We start from the raw sequence: 12,197 nt of genomic DNA on the forward strand, positions 1-12,197 counted from the left end.
GTGCATACAATGAAGATTTTGGGCATCTAACAGAAGAATGCATTGCATTGAGAAAGGAAATTGGATACTTGTTGAGCAATGGGCATCTAAAAGAACTGTTGGGTAGAAAAAAGTCAAGGACTTAGGATCCTGAAAGGATCCCTGAGAAAGCTCCGGCCCCTCCAGCAGATGCACAAGTAATAAACTTTATTTCTGGAGGATTAGACAACTGTGGTACATCCTTCTCAGCAGCTAAAAGGCATGCAAAGGAAACTAAAATGGATAGTGGAGAAAGACCTGTTCGAACATCAAGTGTCTCTGAAGGAAAAGTCATAACCTTTGATGAGGATGATCGTGTTGATATCCAGGATCCTCATCACGATGGTTTAGTTATTACTCTTTTCATTTCTAACCATTTTGTCCGCAGGATCCTTATTGACGGAGGAAGCTCAGTGAACAATATCCAACTTGATGTTCTAAAGAAAATGGGTATCCCTGAATCAGATATCATACCAAGATCCTCCGTGCTCGTGGGATTTAGTGGCGAAACTAAGAATACCCTGGGGGACATTAAACTCCCAATATACATAGAAGGCCTACATTCTTATCAAAAAATTTGTGTTATTGACTGTTTATCTTGTTGTAACGTTATCCTTGGCAGGCCTTGGATACACGATATGAAGGCAGTCCCATCTACCTACCATCAATGTGTGAAGTTCCCTAGTCCTTGGGGAATAGTCAAGATTGACAGTGATCAGCAGGAGGCTAAGAACTGCTACACTTCATCGATGTAACCAGCCTCGAAGTCAAGGGAGCAATACCAATCAAAGTATCCTCCAAGGGATGTCTTGGAGGCAAGAGAGCAGGATGTGGTAGAAATCCTCATGGATCCTGATGATCCTGAATCCAAAATCTATATCGGATCAGGGATCCTTGGCAAAATGAAAGAAGACCTCGTATCCTTCCTCAAAAGGAGGAAAGCTACCTTTGCATGGAAGCATGAGGATATGACAGGTATATCTAAGGATATTATCACTCATAAACTTGGCATTGACAGGTCATTCAAACCAATCCATCAAAAAAGGAGGAAGTTTGCACCGGAAAGAAATGCCATTATCCAGGAAGAGGTAGAGAAATTGCTCCGGGCAGGTATGATTAGAGAGGTCAAGTATCCAAGATGGTTGGCCAATGTGGTTGTTGTTCAAAAGAAAAATGGAAAGTGGAGGGTATGTGTCGATTTCACAGATTTAAATAAGGCATGTCCCAAGGATCCTTTCCCATTACCCCACATTGACTCCATGGTGGATGCAACGGCGGGTCATGAACTGTTGACTTTTATGGATGCTTCATCTGGATTTCAACAAATTCAGATGGAATCATCTGATCAAGAGGATACGGCTTTTATGACTCCAACCGGTATATATTGTTATATTGCTATGCCGTTTGGATTAAGGAATGCAGGTGCAACATATCAAAGGCTGGTGAATATGATGTTCAAGGGTCAGATTGGACAAACTATGGAGGTTTACATAGATGATATGGTGGTAAAGTCCATAAAAGCAGAGGATCACCTAAGGGACTTGGAGGAAGCATTTGATATCCTTGACAGATATAACATGAAACTTAATCCTTCAAAGTGTCACTTTGTTGTTAAAGTAGGTAAATTCTTAGGATACATGGTGACCAAGAGAGGCATTGAAGCTAGCCCGAAATAGATCAAAGCCGTAGTGAATATCAAATCTCCTGCCAATGCTAAGGATGTCCAAAGGCTAACAGGCAGGATAGCAGCTTTGAACAGATTTATATCCAAATCCTCAGAGAAGTGCAAAGAATTCTATGATATCCTGAGGAAGAACAAGAAATTTGAGTGGACTGAGAAGCATGAAAATGCCTTAAGAGCTCTCAAAGATTACCTATCCTCAGCCCCGGCCTTGATGAAACCAGAAAAAGGCGATGTGCTATACTTGTATCTAGCAGTATCCTCAAAAGCAGTAAGTGCGGTCCTTGTTAAGGATCACGAAGGTACACAACATCCTGTCTATTATGTAAGTAAGAGTTTACTTGATGCCGAATCCAGGTATTCACACCTTGAAAAGCTTGTTCTTGCATTAATTATGGCATCTACTAAGTTGAGACATTATTTTGAAACTCATGTTATTGTTGTTAAAACTAATTTTCCAATTAAGAATGTCCTTAGGAAACCAGAGATGTCAGGAAGGATGGCTTAGTGGGAAGTGAAGCTTAGTGCCTATGATATAAGATATGAGCCTAGGACAGCCATCAAATCCCAAGCATTGGCCGACTTTGTGGCTGATTTCAGTAGTGATTTACAAAAAGAAGCTGAGTTAGAAGTCCAGCAGCTAGAGGAGACCAAGGATCCTTGGATACTCTATACTGATGGATCCTCAAACGTCAAAGGCACAGGGCTTGGTATACTACTAAAATCGCCACAGGGGGACATAATACCCCACTCTATAGCTTGTGAGTTCCAAACCACTAATAATGACGCCGAGTATGAAGCCTTAATTGCTGGTTTGCAAATTGCTAAGCATATGGGGATCAGGTACCTTGAGGTACATGTAGATTCATTATTAATTACAAATCACTTTAATGGATCCTATACTGTTAAAGGTGAAAAGCTAACCAAATATTTAGAGATAGTCAAAGAGTTGGCACTCTCTTTTGTTTCCTTTAGTTTAACACAGGTACCAAGGGAAGAAATACAGAAGCTGATGCATTGGCTAACTTAGGATCATCCTTGAAGATCCCGGAGGATATAAGTATCCCCATTATCCATATCTTGGCTCCTGCCATTGAGGATCATGTGGCCATGGAAATAGGGGAGGATTCTGCAATTATCCCTAGTGAGGATACTCAATCTTATTCAGGATCAGGATCAGGATCATGGATCTCACCAATCATGAGATACTTACAACACGGAGAGATTCCTACGGGAGAAAATCCTAGGGCTTTCAAAATTAAGGTATCTCAATTCACAATCTTAAATAATATGTTGTATAAGCGATCTCTTGCAGGACCATATTTAAGATGCATTGAGGATCCTGAAGTCCAAGAAGTTTTAAAAGACATCCATGAAGGAGATTGTGGAAACCACACTGGGGGCAGGGCATTGTTCTCAAGGATCCTAAGGACAGGATACTACTGGCCAACTATGAAAAGGGATGATGTGGAATATGCTAAGAAGAGTGATCCTTGTCAGATACACAGCAATATCCTTCATCAGCCGGCTGAATTCCTACATCCTATATCCTCCTCTTGGCCATTTATGAGATGGGGCATGGATATAGTTGGTAAGCTCCCTAAGGCACCTGGTGGAAAAGTGTTCATGCTAGCCATGACGGATTACTTCTCCAAGTGGATAGAAGCTGAAGCTTTTGCCCAAGTCAGAGAAAAGGAAATTATATCCTTCATTAAAAGAAATATTATAACTAGATTTGGTATTCCTTCTAAAATTATATGCTATAATGGTTCCCAATTTATTGCGGGCAGAACTACTAACTTTTGTGACAGCTGGGGGATTAAGATGATAACATCAACACCAGTCCACCCACAAGCTAATGGTCAAGCAGAATCATCCAACAAGATCATCATCAACAATTTGAAGAAGAAGCTTGGATCCAAGAAAGGGAAATGGGCAGAAGAATTACCTTATGTGCTTTGGGCTGATAGGACAACCCCTAAGAATGCTACTGGTCAAACACCATTCTCTTTGGTATTTGGGGCAGAATCAGTGATCCCAACAGAAATGGTGGTTCCAACTGCTAGAACAAGTACCCGTGATCCTGAGGAAAATGATGAGAACTTGGCTCAAGACCTGGGTACTATTGAGGAAATCAGGGATCTGGCTAGGATAAGGATGGCCAGTTATCAACAAAGAATGGCTGGTGCTTACAACAAAAATGTCAGGATCAGGAAATTTCAGATTGGTGATATGGTATTAAGGAAAGCATTTCAGAATACCACCAATCCTGCTGATGGAAAATTGGCACCAAAATGGGAAGGCCCTTATTTGATTGAAGCTGAAGCAGGAAAGGGGGCATATAGATTGCAGACCATGGAAGGTGATTTGTTACCAAGAGCTTGGAATGCTGTCCATTTGAAGAAATATTTCATGTGAGCAGGATCCTCATGGCACAGATGATCCTTACATTAGGGGTATCCTGGAAGGATCCTTAAAGCATCAATGATCCTTACTCTGGTAACGTCCTAATCTTGAACTATTTCATTTCCTTATTTAATCATAAAAGGATAAGGATCATGTGTCCTTTATCCTTATCTCACATGATTCTGAGTTTTGAAAGTTCAGGTATCCTTAGCAAAGCGTTTATTATCTACAAAAGCAATCCAGTTCCTTGGGTTTAACCCCAGTTATTTGGGCTTGACCCTAGTTCCGCCTGTAGCGCATGATGATCCTAGTATAGTTCAAGGCAGTGGGACCAGTACTCGCTTTAGGGGCTGATAATTCCATTGTACTGGCTACACCTAGGATCCTACGTATAATGGTAGACGTTGTTAGGGGAGGATTTTCTAATAATTAGTGATCCTTACTTGTTATCCTAATAGTGATCCTTACTTCTGTGACAAATAGTGATCCTCAGAAGACCTTCAGGATCAGGATTATGGATCACCCTAAGGATCCTCATACTAACGATTGTTTGTTTATGTTTCGTATTGTTTTGCAGGAGTAATAGGCTTGACTTGGTCTTGGCAACGTTACTATGGAATATTCCTATTTTGGTCAAAAATTACCGAAGCAATTAAGTGATCAAATTAGTTGAGTGAGGTAGTGTGCTAAAAAGTATGTTGAAAATATGCTTGTTAGGTTTGTTGGAAAGACAGTGTTCAGGATACGGCTCAGGATATTGAGCTGTATCTACGATCAAACAATGAGCAATAAAGTAAAGTAAATGACACGAGATGTACGAGGAAAGCCCTTGATCAATCTAGATCGCCGGCATAAAACCTCGGGAGCTGACAATCGCAGTTGCCTAGTTCTTCTTATTGCTTTAAACTTCAGGATACAGTGCAGGATATGGATCAGATCGCTAAGTGTTACAATGAATTTTGTGAAAGTTGCGAGAGAGCAAGTGTTGAGAGTGTAGAGAGTGTGATTGTGATGTCCTAGTTGATCTGATATACCCACTATTTATAGTAACGAATTACAAACTAAAATTCCTATAAACATGGGATGCCCCGAATATTCCAATGTGAACGTTGTAGACCGAGTTGTTTTGGGTCAAAAATCACACAAGGATAATGCAACCAAACTCTAAGTAAACGGGGAATGATGCTTGGTTTGTAGAAAAAGTAAAGGATCACTTTAGTAAGAAATATGCAAGTGACACAAGGATTTATACGAGGAAAAAGCCCTTGATCAATGTATGATCTCCGGCATAAAAAACCTCGGGTGATGGCAACTACCGATCACCAAACTTCAATATAAGAAAAATGGTTACAACTTCGGATGATAATGAGCTGAGTACAAGGATCCCTATAGTTTCGAGTGTCTAAGCGTGTGAGAATTGTGTCGTGTCTTCCGAATGGGGAAGAGTGTTATATATACAAGTGTGAGTGGCCTATTTTAGGTAAACAAACTAATAATCAGCTCATTACCCCTTTAGAAATAAAAGTAAATCTAGCCTAAATTATCGCCCTTAAATCATGCCAAGTTTCCATATCCTTCACAACGTTCATCTCTGATTAAGCATATGCCAAAGTTGTAAAGACGCGTCCCTTGATTGTGATGCTAAGAGCGGATCCTGCTAGACATTCCTGCAAAATGACATTAAGTTCAATGAAAGCAACTGTTAGCATGAGGATCCTATGATGGTCCGTGATCCTGATCCTGGAGCTCTGTTGAGGATCACTATCTGCCAAAGAAACAAGGATCACTGGTTAGGATCATATGTAAGGATCATGTATTATAAAAATCCAGCCCTAACAATTGCCCCCAAAATATAAGGAGTTATATTGTAAATTGATGAGTTATATTTTGCTTTGATCTTATCTGCAACGGGCGACTCGGATAACTAGCCGTTAAAGTCGGACTAGCCGTTGCAACCTTTACGTCATTGAAGTGACAATCCTGCAGATCATCATTATAAATAGGAGATAGAGTTAGGATCAATTTGCATTTAAATTCAAGAGCTACTCCCTTTATAATCTCGTCCAAAAGATCGATAAGGTATTCTTCCTCTCTTCTTTCCTTCTCTTTCTCTGTTTTTCTTTCTCTTTTCATTCCACCGTGAATATGTTGCTCCGGAATTCTCCTCATAAGGATCACAAGAAGAATAGCCCTTTGAAAGGTCAAGGGATCATTAAAGACTCTCCCACCGAGAGGTGCTGCTTCACCGATGCTCACATCGATAGGATCCGTCACTGTTTTCCGGCGGATGCTATCTTCAAGTCTTTCACTCCCACTGCTTTAAGCGATTTTGTTTCTGACACATGGGTAGCTTTTCCTGCAACTCCATTCACCATAGGATATTCGTATCCCTTTCCAGCTTTCACCCAATCTTTCTTTTCCCTGACCTGCATGTCTTATATTCAAGCCATGCCGATGATCTGGAGGGTTTTGTATACCCTGGAAAGGATCATTGAGCAAGAAGGGATTGATTTGGGAATGGCGGAGCTGGCTGAGATGTATGATCTCACAACGTTTGGATCCTGTCGATATTTGTTGAAACGGAAAGCTGGGGAGGATCACCCTGTTCTTAAGGTTACCAAAAATGATACGAACTGGAAGCGACGATTCTTCTTTGTTAGGAGGGATACCATCCCTAATGGGGAGGATCTGCCCAAGGAGTGGGCTACTCATGGTAGGATAGAGGATCCTGGAAGGATCACCATCAGACTTGTTCCTTATGATGATGATTACTAATGTCTTCTTTGTCTTTTGTGTAGCTATATCCGTTGCTCATCTCAAGTTGACTCCTGCTGCAAGAGAGAGAGTTCTAGCCTTCAAAAAGCTTGATCCTGAGACCAGAAGTTTTCAAGTTGCCATTCAAGATTCACAGGAAGTATCCTCCGCATCTGCCACAATGTCAAGTAAGTATCCTCATTAAAAAGTAGTTCTATGTAGGATTTTTAAATTAGTTAAAGTACTTATCTTATTTTGATTGTGTAGGTGCTGGGAAATCTGTCAAGTCTGCCTCCAAGTTTGGTATTGACGAGCTTGCCAATGTCAAGTCTACAAGGAAGAAGACCCCTGCTGCTAGTCCCTCTGCTTCAGCCCCTAAAGCTCCTATTAGGGGTAAGGGAAAGAAGAGGAAGGCTTCTGAGGATCTTCAAGGATTTCCCCTGCTCCGCCAGCAGTTTCTTGATTATGTTAATGAAGTAAGGATCATTGCCCCTGTTGGTTATCCTACTTGAATATCCTGCTTGAATATCCTGCCTGTATATCCTGCTTCTTTGAGGATCACCTGGTCCTGAACTTACCTTTTTCCCTTTCTGCAGAAACTTGCTGAAATAGAAACCTACCTTGGCCACGTCGAGGATCAGGATCAACAAATCACCGACCTCCAACAAATGGGCGTGTTGAAGGATCTCAAGATAGCTGATCTTGAGAAGGAACTCCGGGCTACAAAGGATGAAGCTGCTCAAATGCTGGTCAACATGGATGGTGAGAAGCAGGAGATCACCCAGGATGCCAAGGTCTCTGCCGCAATAGCTATGTATAAGATACAACTGCAGATGGCTGCGGAGGCTTAGGATCCTGCCTTTGATAAAAGCTCATGGGACGTGGAGGGTTGGAAGGCAAGATTGGCAGAGCTGGAGGATGAGGACGAAGCTGAGGAGATCCCAATGCTGGAAGGTGGTGAGGCTGGCAAGGATCAGGGTGGAGACGGAGCAGCAATGGTTTGAGCTGCAGGATTGGGCGATGATGGATATTTCGAGACTAGGCCGGAGCCCAATTTTTAAAATTTGGTAGTGGTTTTTGTGGTTGTGATGTTTTCAAATAATGATGGTCTGTACTTAAACAATAGTTTCTAGGATTAAGGATCATGGATCCTTTGAACAATAGGTAGGATCGCAAATGGTGGAGGGATCCTCTGTTTGGGGGATGAAGCCTTTGTGATCCTGCCGCTTTTAATTACCTGCACCTGCTATGACCGCATAGACAATGGACACCCTTTGCCAACCCATGTGGACGGGCCACGTTTTGCTGGTAGAAACGTGGGTTGGCAATTTTGACAACTTTAAAGGGTTTAAAATCCTTTGTTAATAAAATAACTCTAATCTTTTTTGGCTTATCTCGTGTTGTTATCCTTTATTTATCCTCTTGTTGTCCAATTATTTTAGAAACATATTTGTCGAAGTGACAAAAGCTGAGCAAATCATGTTTAAGAAATTTAGGATATGATCCTAGATCAAATATCCTATCATTGAAAATTTTCAGAAATAGTTTATGATCGAGGATCATAGGTTTAGTTGTCAAAGTGTAAGGGTTATTCAAAATAACAAGTATAATCAAAATAGTCAAGGATCATACCTGAGAATCCAAGTTAGGATCCTAACCTTTAATCAAGATAACCATAAGTGAAATTTTAACGGATAATAAGGATTAAGGATCCTTATTTGTTTAACTTCGAAAACCTGGAAAATGGAACATAACTTGGGACTAAGCCAATATAAAAGATGAATTAATAGCTGGGGACATGCCCAAAGGATAACTGGGGACAAGCCCAAAGGATCACTGGGGACAAGCCCAAAGGATAACTGGGGACAAGCCCAAGGATCGTATGTAAACTGGAGTATGGCCCTTACTGGCGACTATCCAAACTTGGTGACATGAAAATGTCAAAACCTTAGCTAACGTGAAAACGTTAGAAACCTTAGGAACGGATGTATGGTACGTCTACCATTATACGTAGGATCCCGGGTATAGCCAGTACGATGAGGTTGTCAGCCCCGAAAGTGGGTACTGGTCCCAAAGACGTGAACAATACCAGGATCATCGTGCGCTACTGGCGAAAACTGGGGACAAGCCCAAGGATAACTGGGGTTGGACCCAAGGATCTGAGGTGCTTTTGAAGATCTTTAACGATATGCTGAGGATACCTGGGCTATCATAACTCAAATTCTCGTGAGAAGAGGATGAAGGATGCATGATCCTTATCCTTAGGTAAAAATAAGGAAACGGAAAAATTTTGAGATAAGGACTTTACCAGAGTAAGGATCACTGATATCGCCGGGATCCTTCGAGGATGCTTCCAATGTAAGGATCATATGCTTGGAGGATCCTGTTCACATGAAATACTTCTTTAAGTGAATAGCATTCCAGGCTCTTGGTAACAAATTTCCTTCCATGGTTAGCAATCTGTATGCCCCCTTTCCTGCTTCGGCTTCAATCAAGTAAGGGCCTTCCCATTTTGGTGCCAATTTTCCGTCAGCAGGATTGATGGTGTTTTGGAATGCTTTTCTCAACACCATATCCCCGACTTGGAACTTCCTTATCCTGACATTTTTGTTGTAGGCACCAGCCATTCTTTGTTGGTAGCTTGCCATCCTCATCCTAGCCAGATCCCTGATTTCCTCAATAGTATCCAAGTCTTGAGCTAGGTTTGCAGCATTTTCTTCAGGATCACGAGTACTTGTTCTAGCAGTTGGAATCACCATTTCTGTTGGGATCACTGCTTCTGCCCCAAATACTAAAGAGAAGGGTGTTTGACCAGTGGCATTCTTGGGAGTTGTCCTATCAGCCCACAGCACATAAGGCAATTCCTCTGCCCATTTCCCCTTCTTGGATCCTAATTTCTTCTTCAGGTTGTTGATGATGATCTTGTTGGATGATTTTGCTTGACCATTGGCTTGTGGATGGACTAGTGTTGACGTTATCATCTTAATTCCCCAACTGTCACAAAAGTTAGTGGTTCTGCTCCCAATGAATTGGGAACCATTATCACATATAATTTCAGAGGGAATGCCAAATCTGGTTATAATGTTTCTCTTAATAAAGGATATAACTTCCTTTTCTCTGACTTGAGCAAAAGCTTCAGCTTCTATCCACTTGGAGAAGTAGTCGGTCATGGCAAGCATAAATACTTTTCCACCAGGTGCTTTAGGGAGCTTGCCAACTATATCCATCCCCCATCTCATGAATGGCCAAGAGGATGGTATTGGATGCAAAAATTCAGCTGGCTGATGAAGGATATTGCTGTGTCTTTGACAAGGATCACATTTCTTAGCATATTCTACAGCATCCCTTTTCATAGTTGGCCAGTAGTATCCTGTTCTAAGGATCCTTGAGAACAATGCCCTGCCCCCAGTGTGGTTTCCACAATCTCCTTCATGGAAGTCTCTCAATACTTCTTGAATTTCAGGATCCTTGATACATCTTAAATATGGTCCTGCAAGAGATCGTTTATATAGCATATTATTTAAGATTGTGAATTGAGATACCTTAATCCTGAAAGCTTTAGGATTTTCTCCCATAGGAATCTCCCCGTGTTGCAAGTATCTCATAATTGGTGAGATCCATGATCCTGAATAAGATTGAGCTTCTTCACTAGGGATCACTGCAGTATCCTCTTCTATTTCCATGGCCACCTGATTTTCAATAGCAGGAGCCAGGATATGGATGATGGGGATACTTATATCTTCTGGAATCTTCAAGGATGATCCTAGGTTGGCCAATGCATCAGCTTCTGTGTTTTCCTCCCTTGGTACCTGTGTTAAGCTGAAAGAGACAAAAGAGAGTGCCAATTCTTTGACTATCTGTAAATATTTGGTTAGTTTTTCACCTTTAACAGCATAGGATCCATTAAAGTGATTGGTGATCAATAATGAGTCTACATATACTTTAAGATATTTCACCCCCATATCCTTAGCAATTTGCAAGCCAGCAATTAAGGCTTCATATTCAGCCTCATTGTTAGTTGCTTGGAACTCACAGGCTATGGAGTGGGGTATTATGTCCCCCTGTGGCGATTTTAGTAGTATCCCGAGCCCTGTGCCCTTGACATTTGAGGATCCATCAGTGTGTAGTATCCAAGGATCCTTGGTCTCATCCAGCTGCTGGACTTCCAATTCTGCTTCCTTTTGTAGATCACTACTGAAATCAACCACAAAGTCAGCTAGTGCTTGGGATTTAATGGCTGTTCTAGGCTCATATCTTATATCATGGGCACTAAGCTTTACTGCCCACTTAGCCATTCTTCCGGACATCTCTGGTTTCCCGAGGACATTCTTGATTGGAAAATTAGTTCTAACAACAATAGTGTGGGTTTCAAAATAATGTCTTAACTTAGTTGATGCCATAATTAATGCAAGAATAAGTTTTTCAAGGTGCGAGTACCTGGATTCGGCATCAAGTAAACTCTTACTTACATAGTAGATAGGATGTTGTGTACCTTCGTGATCCTTAACAAGGACTGCACTTACAGCGGTTGAGGATACCGCCAGATACAAGGATAACACATCTCCTTTTCCGGGTTTCATTAACGCTGGTGCTGAGGACATATATTCTTTAAGGGCTTGTAAAGCATTCTCATGCTTTTCAGTCCGTTCAAATTTTTTGTTTTTCCTTAGGATATCATAAAATTCTTTACATCTCTCTAAGGATTTTGATATGAACCTGTTTAGAGCTGCTATCCTGCCTGTTAGCCTTTGCACATCCTTAGCATTGGCAGGGGACTTGATATTCACTAGTGCTTTAATTTGCTCCGGGCTTGCTTCGATGCCCCTCTGAGTTACCATATATCCTAGAAATTTACCTGCTTTAACACCAAAGTGGCATTTTGAAGGATTAAGCTTCATGTTATAATCATCAAGGATATCAAATGCTTCCTCCAAGTCCCTTAGGTGATCCTCAGCCTTCTTTGACTTGATTACCATATCATCTATGTATACTTCCATAGTTTGTCCTATTTGATCTTTGAACATCATATTCACCAGTCTTTGATATGTTGCACCTGCATTTCTTAGTCCAAAAGGCATAGCAATATAACAATATAAACCGGTTGGGGTCATAAAGGCTGTATCCTCTTGGTCAGATGGTTCCATCTGAATTTGTTGGAATCCAGATGATGCATCCATAAAGGTCAACAGTTCATGCCCCGCCGTTGCATCCACCATGGAGTCAATGTGGGGTAGTGGGAAAGGATCCTTGGGACATGCCTTATTCAGATCAGTGAAATCGACACATACCCTCCACTTTCCGTTTTTCTTTTGGACAACAACCACATTGGCTAACCATT

Source organism: Helianthus annuus, chromosome 3 (genome assembly GCF_002127325.2).
Source record: "Helianthus annuus cultivar XRQ/B chromosome 3, HanXRQr2.0-SUNRISE, whole genome shotgun sequence".
NCBI lineage: Eukaryota > Viridiplantae > Streptophyta > Magnoliopsida > Asterales > Asteraceae > Helianthus > Helianthus annuus.